This window comes from Schistosoma mansoni, chromosome 5, assembly GCF_000237925.1.
Source record: "Schistosoma mansoni strain Puerto Rico chromosome 5, complete genome".
Lineage (NCBI taxonomy): Eukaryota > Metazoa > Platyhelminthes > Trematoda > Strigeidida > Schistosomatidae > Schistosoma > Schistosoma mansoni.
The window spans coordinates 5,306,346-5,319,123 of NC_031499.1; the positions used below are offsets into that span (position 1 = coordinate 5,306,346).

Sequence of the window (12,778 nt, forward strand, 5' to 3'; positions counted from 1 at the left end):
CTCACGATCGTTCCTTAGACTTTTAGTTAACCTAGATCTAATTTGTTTACGCTCTTCGTCGTGTTCAGAGCATGATGGGATGAGTTTACGCGAATCCATCAGTGAAATAGACTTAGAAGAAATCCACTGGTTTTTTGGAGCCCTGTGGTTTAAATAACTAATAGATGTTACTGCTGTTTCCACAGCTGTTCGTGTGTCTTTCCAAGCAGCATCTGGGACAGTCTCGTTTACAGAACTGTCTAGATGTAAACTCAGTTGTTTCTGGCTTTCTCGTCCTCCAGTTCAATCCTAATGGGTCTTCTTAGTGTACTTTTCCTGCGTCCATTGAGGCGCAGACAAATGCGTTCTCGTATTAAAGCGTGATCAGAGTCTAAACAAGTATTCCAATACGAGCGACAATCTTCTATTGAGCCTCTCCAACGATGACTGATGACAATATGGTCTATTTGAGTCCATCGTTGGTTTGGTGCAGGTGGTCGTCATGTTAAACGATGTCTCTCCTTATGCTTAAAATTAGTGCTTGCTAAACATAAACGATTGTCTGAGCATAGTTGCAACAGACGATCACCATTATCGGTTCGTTGAGCCGGAATACTAAAACACCCACCTAAATGTCTTTCTGTTTGATTTAAGCTGCCTACCTGGGCATTAAAGTCACCCGCTACGACTACTATGTCTGAGCGCTTAGCTTTCTGAAGAAGCTTAGAGAGTTTTCTGTAAAAGTTATCTTTCACTTCATCATGGCTGCAGTCAGTGGGAGCGTAGACAGAAACGACGAAAAGGCAACGACGTGTGTCCCTATCCTTCCGAGTTCTTACGGAGCCATTTAGCCGGACAGCACACAGGCGACTGTTAACGGGGATCCATTCTAATAGTGCCTGTTCTGCCCTTGTACTTAATGCTATGCCTACACCTGCAAGTCCACGAGAACTAGCCAACGGGTCGCCAGATACACGGAGGGTGTATTTCGTTGGCTGTCCATTTTGGCGAGGTGAGGTCAAGTGAATGACCACACTTGGATCCTGTATGCGTGTTTCGGAGACACACCATACATCAATCGTACGAGATTCTAGGGTTTTAGCTAAGGAGGCCTGTTGACCGATTTGGCATAGGGTACGTACGTTGAAGGCTCCAATGTGTAGTTTAGAGCGAGGTTTTAGTAGACCTGGGACAGCGTTTAGCGCACTAGAATCGTTGGCCATGGTGACACTTGAGGAGGAAACCGGAAGAGGAAGTTTAGTGTTGAAAGTCAAGGTAGAAGGAATAGTAGGAATTGAAGAAGGAGATTGATCATGAATACAGTGGTCTTGAGTGCTGTTAGAGGTATGAGGGCAGAGATACAATAGACATCCATGAATCTGTAGCAAATCCGGTTTCTAGTGTCAAATATATGTTCAATACTAAACATTTTCTAGGATATTTTCGTTCATTCACTAGGTGATTGTTGCGTTTAAGAGCACCACGTTAACTAAAGATTGCATTTCAAGCACTAATTCTCATCATATTTAATCTTTTTATTCTATAAGTTGGAATGGGATACAGTACTTTATTCAACGAAGTGTAAATGTTTTTAAATGATTGAAATGAAGTTGTCAGTGAGAATTATACTCTTATGCAATGTATTCATTCACCAAATGAATGGAAAAATGAACGAAAATGTTGAATATCTCACTTTTATTGGACAAATAAAAAAATGAATAATCTCATATTGTCTTGACTACTACTCAAGAGATTCGTTTTTCAATAGAATTGTGATCCTAACAACTAACTTTTTTTGACACCATCTACTCAGCCTTTTTGCAGAAGACTTCAGGCCTTTTTCAGATTCCCCGAATGGTCATTATATCATAAAATTAATTTTTTTGATGGATTTTCGTTTACATCAGTTGCACTTCCATAATAATGATTAATTGATAGAATGTATGGGATTATCATTGAATATAGTTGCGAAATTCGACCATATCCCGTGATTCATATGATCGATGTGATTATGGAAGAGGAGTAGTGTAGAGAGAGAGGGAGAGGCTAGGAAGGGTACTAGAGGGAAGAAAATATTTATTTCGATTTTGTTTCAGATAACTATCAAGGTTATGTGTACATGCACAACATTCAGTTAGTTGATAACACTGATTTGTTTTCCTAAAAATATACTGATTTTTAATTTAGACAAACCAGTAAAAAAACATTTAAATGAAATTAGATACATCCATATGAGGAGTCCTAAATAGGACGAAACGCGTCCTGAGTTCCGCTGATTACCACCATCCATCTTTGCTTAGATTTTAATTAGTTTGAATCATCACGTAAACGATGTTTACGACTGAATTTTGTTCATTATTAGCTAGTTTACATGATTCTTGATCCGATTGTTTTGATTGAATCATTGTATCACCGAATTGTATATATGGATATCTGTTTGAACTCATTATATCATCGCGTAACATTTTGGGCGTTTGAGGCGAACGATATTAGTTTGGAGTCCAGGCGTGAACAACAACACTTGTATGTAGATATATCCACTTGATGAGTCACCAATAAGGTTAGAATTGTGCCTTCGATTCACCTGCTAGTCACATTTCATCTATTTAGTAAATGTGTCATTGTTGATTGCAGGTTTTTCACACATTGTTCGTTTCTATATGATAGGTTCAGCGAGACTTTTTAGTAATCACTAATATTTCAATATTTATCAAGGGAAATAGTTGTAAGAAAAGCGAACGTTTCATGTATTACATAACTATAACCATAAACTAAACAGAATACATGAATCCTACACGCTTTTCAGACATTCTGTGGCAAAACAGAAGATAAGATTTTGTAACTTCATTCAAATCCAGTCTTATTTCCAGAATGTATAGGAACTAATTATCTCTCTGCGCCTCTTTTGTCACTTCTAAATAATTGAAACTATTTGAGGTCATTAGTCAAGATAAAATTCAAAAAGCTGATACAGTTCAACAAGTTTTGTCAGATTATCAGTTGGTATTATAATTAGTTTGGAAATTTTATTCAAACAGTGTAAAATTAAATACTTCTTTATTAACATACCTTATGGATCTTGGTTAACGATCACATTAATGAATAACAGTACAGAGTGAGTGCTAACTTACATTGAAACTTTGAATTTAGATTGGATTAAGATAAAATATTTAATTTGTACATGTTTTAAGTATAGCAGTTGATTAATGTCTAGTCATAGTTGCCTTGAAAGGTGGTCATCAATAGATGAATTGATGGTCTCTAAAATGAATCTTATTACCTCCATACAAGACTAATTATGAAGTGTATTTGTCGTTACACTGCTAACATTTTGCCATCGTTGGAATGCTTTCGATATACATTCCTGTAATTTATACGGTATTCAGCAATTAGTTAAAGTAAAGTTATGGTGACAAGTTGTTATTTTTTATGTTAGTTTGATTGGTGAACCTATTGTAGTTCTGATTATATTAAGATTTTGTTTCTCAATTATATCACTTACCAATATTAATTAGAGAACCACTGAGAACTAAGAAGTCTTGGACAGCTGTTTCGTCATAGTGTGGGACTCATCATCAACCCTCATCTATCATCCGACTAGGGATCTTAAAATCTAGAGGTAGGTTTCTAAACCATCACGTCAACATCCAATGATGTAAATGTTTAGCTCCAATCAATCTAATATAGTATCAGAACTCTTTGTTTTCTGTAATGTGATCAGGACGTATAAGGATCGCAATGCGATCATTTAAAAAATTGTACTTGTACAACATTCGAAGTTTCAGAATTGTTTATGATGTTTTTTAGAACACTTATGTGAAATCAAACCACATGTAGCTGTTGGCATACCTAAAAAATTCTATGGAAAACTCGTCATACTACACAAGTGTATTATAACAAAATTACCTTATCAACTGCTGTTTAAAATGTAGAAATTTTTCCTCTCAACTGAGTAAGTAAATAAAAGAAAGGTCAGTCGTTTTATCCAGAATATTGTTGCTTTATTAGTATAAACCACAACTTTTATCTTTTGAAGTGAGTTTCACATCATTCATCCTCTGACTACGACTTCAGGAGTACATAGTTTAGTATCTCAGACAATGCTCAATATATATTTCAATTATCACAAGATTGTCAGCTGAATTAGGTTTAATAGATAGAAATTAATTCAGAGAACTAGTTAATAACCTTCAATTATCATATTCTTCAGTTGATTACTTTCTTTATGTATTTATAAGTGAACACTGAAAATATTGAGTCAGTCAGTCACTCACAACGTAGAACTTCATACGTACGTACATCAGTTCCAGTTGCCATACCACATTAGCACAATTGTCGATTCAAATTCCATAGTGGTAGAAGTAGTAAGAGTATGAACAGTAATAAGAAAGATTGAGGTTTGAAGATATTATTCATTGAGTATAATCCAGGGAAATAAATCTGAAAAGAAAGAAAAGAAAGAGACATGAAGAAATCAGAAGATTAGAATCTGGGAGAACACAAAGAGTGGATTCACCTTCGCCTTTGCAAACGATTTTGAGCCATGTCATTCAAGGTCTCTAACCATCAGTTTCTATGATCTCGCGGATCCCAACCAGGTAGTCTACACCTACCAATATGGATCAATCCACTTGTCAGTGACTTCATTGATTTGTTCCACGTTCTGGTCTGGCCGTCCCTAGCTATCTTCCAACCTACTCCTACACCACAAAACATTGCACGTCGGGGCAGTCGGCGGTTGGGCATAGGTAACACATGTCCCAGCCATCTCAACTGATGAAGTTTCACTACTTCATCAATCGATTTGCCATCCTTACCTAGTAACCGTTTCCTAACAACTGCACTACTTAACCGGTGGTCCCAGGATATACGAGCAATACTTCGAAGACACCTATGATAGAAAACTAGTAGCCTACGAATATTCTCTACTCTTATTGGCCATGTTTTACTGCCATAAAGTAAGACGGAACAACCTGATGCACAGTAAACCCGTCCTTTGGTTGGTAGACGGATATCTCGCTTACGCCATAAATGACGCAAGTTGGTGAAAGCTAGACGAGTCTTCTGTATCCGTGCTGAAATTTCGTCACACACCAGACCACAAGGGCTGATGAGATAAGTTAACTGGTCGACACGCTCAACTACTTCACTCCCTATCATTAGATCAGGTGTCGATACAACTCAATCCTGAAGTAACATTTAGTATTTCGGGAAGGAGAATCCCATCCCGAATATGCCTGCATTGTTGCTTTATAGTGGTCAGAAGATTCTTCATATCGACAGAGTTTACACCAAATAGAACTATGTCATCGGCATATTCTAAGTCAACAAGTGAGTCTCCTGGTAGAAGTTCAACCCCCCCCCTCTAAATTTGGATGAGGAACTGTTAATCATAAGAAATATATATATTACCATTTTATTGCTTTCGTTTTACATTCGATTAACAAAAACAATCAGTCATTTCTGTTGTAAATTATTATTTATTCTAATGATTAGTAACATAACAATAACTTGTCTGATATTTCTACAATTTACTCCATATCCATTATATCAAGGGAGGTTTATTAACCAATTATTTATTGATTGATTTATCCATTTTCTGAGGTACTACAAAACTGTCATATCGGAATAAAGTAACCATTATTGATATGTGTTACTATACTGATATTGATATACCTATACATATATGTATCTATATATGTATAGTTTCGAAAGTGTTTTGTTTTTCAAGTCGACAAATGTTTATATACAATTATCATGGCTTACCATTAGTTATCATTATGTAATACAGTGATTAACTATGTGAATATAGTTTATTGATAAAATGTTAGATTTTGTAAATAAGGCTATGGAGAAATCAGTTATATTGTTTATTATGTAGTGTTGATATATGTACATGGATGATTTTCAGTTCTAGATGACAAGTATAAGGAAGTTGTCTGGGAATCATAATCAGCTGACTATCTGTTTTGCCTGGTAATTTTTAAATCAGTACTGAATGATGCATATGAATGATGATAGCAACCGATGGTTAGAGACTTTGAATGAGATGGCTCAAAATCGTTTGCAATGACGAAGGTGCATCCCCTCTTTGTGTTCTCCCAAATTCTAATATTCTGAATTCTTCATCTCTTTCTTTTTTTCTCTTTCCAGAGTTATTTCACTGGATTATACTCCTTCAATAACATCTTCAAACCATAAACTTTCACATAATGCTTATACTTTTACTACTTCTACCACTATGTGATTTGAATCGACAACTGGATCTCTGTGGTAATGTGGTATGGCAACTGGAACTGATGTACGTACGTATGAAGTTCTACGTTGTGACTGATTAACTGACATGCATGAACCAGCACAGAAACACGAATATATAATAATATATCCATCATTCGATGCTTAGAGATTGTTGAGATGAAACTCTAGTCAATGGTGTTATGGTATTTGGCACTAGTCAGTAAGGTGTACCAACACTATTGAGAGAATTTATGTGATACGAATTAGAATCACTCAACTTCACGGTCTGAAACATTACCACTTAATCCAGGTTCATAATATCCTATATACTGTCTTCAACTACCTAATATCACAACATAGTGCACACAATTTCATGTTAATCATTCCAGTAGACACAACTCCAAACTGGTTGAAAGACTTCAATAAATCAAGCCAACTGACAGTGAGGGGTGAGTGATTGAAGTTGAAAAGAATGGGCATAATCATGGAAAATTGTTGAGTACATTTTGTTGTGAATGAAGCAAACTTTGAGTATCATTGTTTCAATTCTGTTTCCATTGATAATGAACATTATTGACTAGTATAACAAAAGATTGAACCATAAGCAAAGATGGATAGTGGAATCCAGGACGCGCGTTTCATCCTATTCGGGATTTGTCAGCTGGATGTACCTGCATCTCAGAGTTGATGTTCATTCTGGATTCCACTGCTAGCCACTATCCATCTTTGCTTATAAACCTTGTGAATTAAGGCTAGATCAAAGCAATACGCACAACATGCACATATGCCAACAAGAGACTGATCAACTGCAGTCCTAAATAACAAAGAGAAGATACAAATCAACAACACCGAGTGAAATGATTGAACAATTATTAGTAAGGGTTTGAGTTATTCCGCTATTATTACTCAGGACTTAATTTGATGAGTGTTTGTTGCTATATGCTCATCTAGTGTACTTTACTTAGATTCACACTTTTTACTGCCAGTTTTATTGAGTAAATGGATTAGGACCAGCACTGATATTCAGGATACACATTCTAATCTATTTGGCACTGATTAGTTACTTGTATTTGCATTCTGTTTTCAATCTTCATGATGGTGTGTAGACACAACAGCATTGACTTCATACTTCCATAGGGATGGAGGTACATCTAGCCGAGGAGTTCTAAATAAGACAAAACATGTGTGTTTTAATGAACTTCTACTCACAAACCGTTCATTCTAAGCAGATAATTATTTAGCTTTCTATTGGTTTCCAACTGTCCCCCGACAAATCCCGTTATAGGCTGGAAATTATCTTTGAACATAAAACGTTTACATATTACTTAGTATACTACTGCATTAACCTCACCAAAAGCCATCACGTTTTAAAAAGTATAATCTCAAAGAATTTAGAACTAGAAATAGAGGTGTTTTCCACTATGAAAGTAGAAAGTTTATTAACGTACAAGAAATAATTGAATGGAAAGCGTTTGAATAATACTATTTTGGAATCGTTGAAGCAAAATATGCTTGTGACCTAAAACAGAATCAATTTACTTACTTACTTACGCCTGTTACTCCTCGTGAAGTAGCATAGGCCGTCCACCAGAATTCTCAATTCAACTCTGTCTTTTGTAATCCTTTCAGTTGCTTCTAATTGTTATTTATTCTTTTGATGTATGCTTCCAATTCTCAACGCAATGTGTTCTTTGGTCTTCCTCTTTTCCGTTTCCCTTCATGATTTCAAGTTAGAAGTTGGGCTAGTACTGTGAATTAGTGTTATAACCCTACAAGGTGTTTGTCACCAACTGACATCAGCTATTATGTAATAATACATTTACACCATTTTGTTCACAAATGTAATAAAACTAAGCGTTGAGATATTGAGTTAAGAGTAGGGGCGGTAAAATACTATCTTGTGATAAAGACACCCTAGATTATATACTGTGGTATTGAATACTCTAGCACTCAGTGGGAATCAGGAGCAAGTATTTCTTATAATTTACCTTGAATAGTAGTGAGAATATAATCTATTGACTACCTTTGAGTGATGCTGGACTAACCTTATGAAGATTCACCTACTTGCTAGAGGTAAAAGTGCGATATAAGTTAATGTGACGAATTTGGACTAGGATTTAGAGTCGGAAGTTAAGGTTACGAATCGGAACCACGATTTTTATCATGAACTCATAACACTTATAATGCCAAAATGGTATTTAGCTATATGAACAACTGAGTTTCGCGCCAAAATCCAATGCTTGCTATCGTAAATCTCATTGATCTGTCCATAAATTATGGTTTCACCTTCTAATCATTATAACTAGTAATGTTATAAGCAAAGTCTTTTATACCTTATTCAATTACGTAGATACAACATATTTAGCATGGTGATCAGGAATCGTGAATATTAATTTATTGCAAATAATTTCACATAAATATGTCGAGAGAGGGGAGTGAGCTAATGTCGTAATTGGTAAGTGAGTTCCAAAATAAAAAGCGATCCACAAGTGGACGATGATGTAATCAAGTTAGCTAGTTAATATGAAATTAAAATTAATGTGAATAGCGAATGCTTACGGAATATTGAAAAAGCAACATAAAACAATGAGAACATACAATTGCAAGTACTACAATACTATAACTCAAGATGTTGTACCACAATGAGCTGTTCTATTCTCTCCTCTTTTTCCATTTATATACATGATATACAGTCTTCAACAGAAAACATTTGTGTCAAGTATGGGGATGATCTCATTGTATGTAAGCTAATTTCTGCTACTTCAAATCCCCTTGAAATGAATGAGTTCTTGTAGCTGCTTGAACAATGATCTGTTGTTAATAGTCTCACAATTGATCCCTCAAAATGTCAACTGTCTAATCAGATACTAACCATCTATTTCATCTACATCTTTTTCCTTGTATATCTTCTATCTAAACAAAGCATCAACAAATTAGGATTGTTGCACACAAACAAAAGTATAAAAGCTCTACAATACCTTATCTAAAAAATATACTAAGTGACGAACAAGTTATAAGAGATTCAATTAGTATTGTTTATTTGAATCTTCCCATTGATGGTTTAGAGTCTGACCAGTTGCAGTCCTAAACCATCAATGGGAAGATTCAAACAAATAATACTAATTGAATTTAAACTTCACTCCATCAGGACTCAGTAGCTGAGTGGATAACGCGATGGCGTTTGAAGCGAAAAGTACTGGGTTCGAGTTCCAGAGTTAACATCAACTCTGAGATGCAGGTGCATCCTAGCTGATGAGTTCCAAATAGGACGAAACGCGCGTCCTGGATTTCACTGCTAACCACAATCCATCTTTGCTTACCAAGTTGTAAGAGAGTTGACTGAATCAAAAACGTGTATTCCTGAACACATGGCTCATTAAAACTTTTCTAAATTCTTATCTTATTCTATAGAAACATTCCCTTGAATTCCAAGTAGTATATTTACTTATTTCATCAGTCTATTTATTCAGTTCTAAATTATTCTTCATTGTTTTTATCAAAGAAGTTGATTGGAATACTTTGCATAAAGAATTCCATATTATATTACTTAATTACGCTTAATTACATTTGTTACCCCTCATGAATAAAGTCATTTATTACATTGATGATAAGAATGTTTAATCCATGCAAAAACTGACAGGTCGGGAGCGCATGTATCAAATATCTACATTTAAACAAAAAAAACGGTAGATATTACAAACATGTAACCAAATTTTCGATTTTATGGAATTCATGTAGGCTGGTAGTTGTCAAGTGAATATTATATTCGATCAAAATTACTTTATTTATTGATTATATTAGTAATTTCAATTCAATAATGTTAACTGAATGTTAAGATTTGATTGTTATCAATCATAAACTAGTAAGAAGCAGAATGTTCATGTAAACAATTCAGTCATATTATGATGAAGTTCTGAAATATGAGACCCAATGTTGTGTTTCCAAGTTTGATATAGAATGATCGTTCTGTTGGTTGCATATTGAGGAACAATTAGAAAAAATATCAGACGGAATTTTGTGGATATTATTGTAATTTTAAAAGTTGAGGTCATCAGTCAATTGAAGCTAGACCACCATGAAAAACCTGGAAGCACTGTACGGCCGTTTCGTGGTCTAGATGTTGTCTAGAGATTAAGCGCTCGAGCGCAAAAATGATAGATCCTGGGTTCGAATCTCGCGAGGAGGGATCGTGGATGCGCATTGCTGAGGAGTCCAACAATAGGAGGAAACGTCCGTCCAGTGCTTCTAGGTTTTCCATAGTGATCTAGCTTCAATTGATTCATGATCTCAACTATTAAAATTAGAAAAAATGGAACTTTTAAACTATTCATAGCAAATACTAACCGTAATTTTATTGTTCATTTATTAAATATTTTGTAGCGGTAAAAATATCCCTGAAATCAATAGCTATGTAAGTGTTCGACATTAGATGCTGACTCACTCAGCTTAAAGCGCTCGGTCATGCATCCGCACCAGATAACAATTGGGAATACCGTGCTAGATTTCTCCTGCGATCACTAGCCAGTTTAGATCATTCACTTCTTGATATATTGAGAAGCTATCAAATATTTCTTCCAACCACCTCGCTTCTGACTTTTGAATTCACTGGGTGGGCGCGATTTAATTATAGAAGATGTTACTGGTAAAGTGTTGTCAAACTACAATACCTGTGGTATCTTCAATTTGTTTTATGGTATTTTTATATTGGCTTAATTGTCAGGTTACATTCAACTTATTAACAATCGATATATGTTCTAATGTTTATGAATTAGCGTTAGTCGGTTATAATACTATTCTTCAGCCTTGTATCACAGATAAACTGTGATTTGTTATTTGTGATGCATTATAGTCAGTTGGCTGGTTGATTTGGTGTTTGCATTAGCCACTGGAAATAGGAGGAGCCAGCTAGATTAACGGGTGTTAGGACCTTTTGTTTTTAATATTGATCATTCGTATTATTGACTGAATAAAGCTCATTTGGTCTTAGTATCGTAACAGCAAACCCATTAGTTGATTCAAGAAACTAATGCTTCTAATAAGTGAGTATATTTGTCGCGTATAACTGAACGACTGATACCAGGTAGTTGGACATAAGATTCACAACTCAACATGTTAGATATTTCAAATTACAAGTCACGTAAAAGCAGAACATATCAATCTTGATAAGCATATAATGAGGTATTTTGCCACAAGTTCAGTCCCAAATTTCTAAAGAATTGAAGTAACGGTAAAATGTAAACAACAAACAATATATCAAAAGCTATTAAGTCAAAAGCGAGTTTATAATTGGGTCAGTATTATAAGGCGGTCTGCTGGAATATCTGGGCTACCTGTTCCTGCCATCTATCTAGATATTTCAACAAGTTATCTAATTTGGTTTGTCCTAACACAACATTATGCCTATTAGTCACATAACCTATTAAGGTGCGTTTATAGAAAGTTTACTAAATTTCGCTGTACAACTTAGAAAAGAGCCTAACCAGTGATATCGTGGTTGTTGACATTATCCGATGAAAAGAATGTACACTATTTAAATGTCGATTGACTGGACTGCTAACTTCTAACTCGCGATCACTCAATATTTAATCGTCCATATCGATCAAGAAATAAGAAACGGAAACTTGTTGAAATACTTTGTACTGAGAATTTTATATTCTACCAAAAATATAATATTGAAAAAAAGCCACTAATAATAATAATAATGTCAGGAAGCCGACCAACTAATGAACACTGATGGAAAATACACAAATTGAATGATTGAAAAGTGACCCACTAATTTTATCTATTTAACAAATCAAATGAAAAGATTTTGAGAGTTTGGAAGTATTTGTACCACTCTTGAATCAGAATATCTAACAAGATGATGCAGATTTATTATACTTAACATACTGACTGACTATATCCTGTCCAGGTGTCAATCTAACTTAACAAACACAATCCTACCTTTAAATAAGGTGGTGGTTGAAGTTGGTCAACCGAAAACCCTGGACCCTGGTTTCGTGCTACTTGGCACTCATCAGCAAAGTGTACCTGTAATCTTGAGGGAACTGGTGCTCCCTGATGGACTCGATCCCGTATCACCAAGCTTCACAGTCAGAGACGTTACCAATGAGGTATTCAGGCCGTAACTGACCTCCTGTAGGACTGAGATATAATCACAACTGATTGATCACTGGGTAGTGATCAATGAGTTGTGATTATATCTCAGTCCTACAGGAGGTCAGTTACGGCCTGAATACCTCATTGGTAACGTCTCTGACTGTGAAGCTTGGTGATACGGGATCGAGTCCATCAGGGAGCACCAGTTCCCTCAAGATTACAGGTACACTTTGCTGATGAGTGCCAAGTAGCACGAAACCAGGGTCCAGGGTTTTCGGTTGACCAACTTCAACCACCACCTTATTTAAAGGTAGGATTGTGTTTGTTAAGTTAGATTGACACCTGGACAGGATATAGTCAGTCAGTATGTTAAGTATAATAAATCTGCATCATCTTGTTAGATATTCTGATTCAAGAGTGGTACAAATCTTGCCAGCACACTGGACTGGCCGTCGTTTTACAA

At 35.5% G+C, this 12,778-nt stretch overlaps 1 non-coding gene across 1 annotated transcript; it reads left to right on the forward strand.

Annotated features, from left to right (window-relative positions):
• The first annotated feature begins 9,364 nt into the window (after positions 1 to 9,364).
• Positions 9,365 to 9,433, forward strand: Smp_tRNA_02422_Pseudo_TTG.1.1. Its single transcript has one exon. It is a non-coding gene (tRNA).
• The last annotated feature ends 3,345 nt before the right edge of the window (positions 9,434 to 12,778 follow it).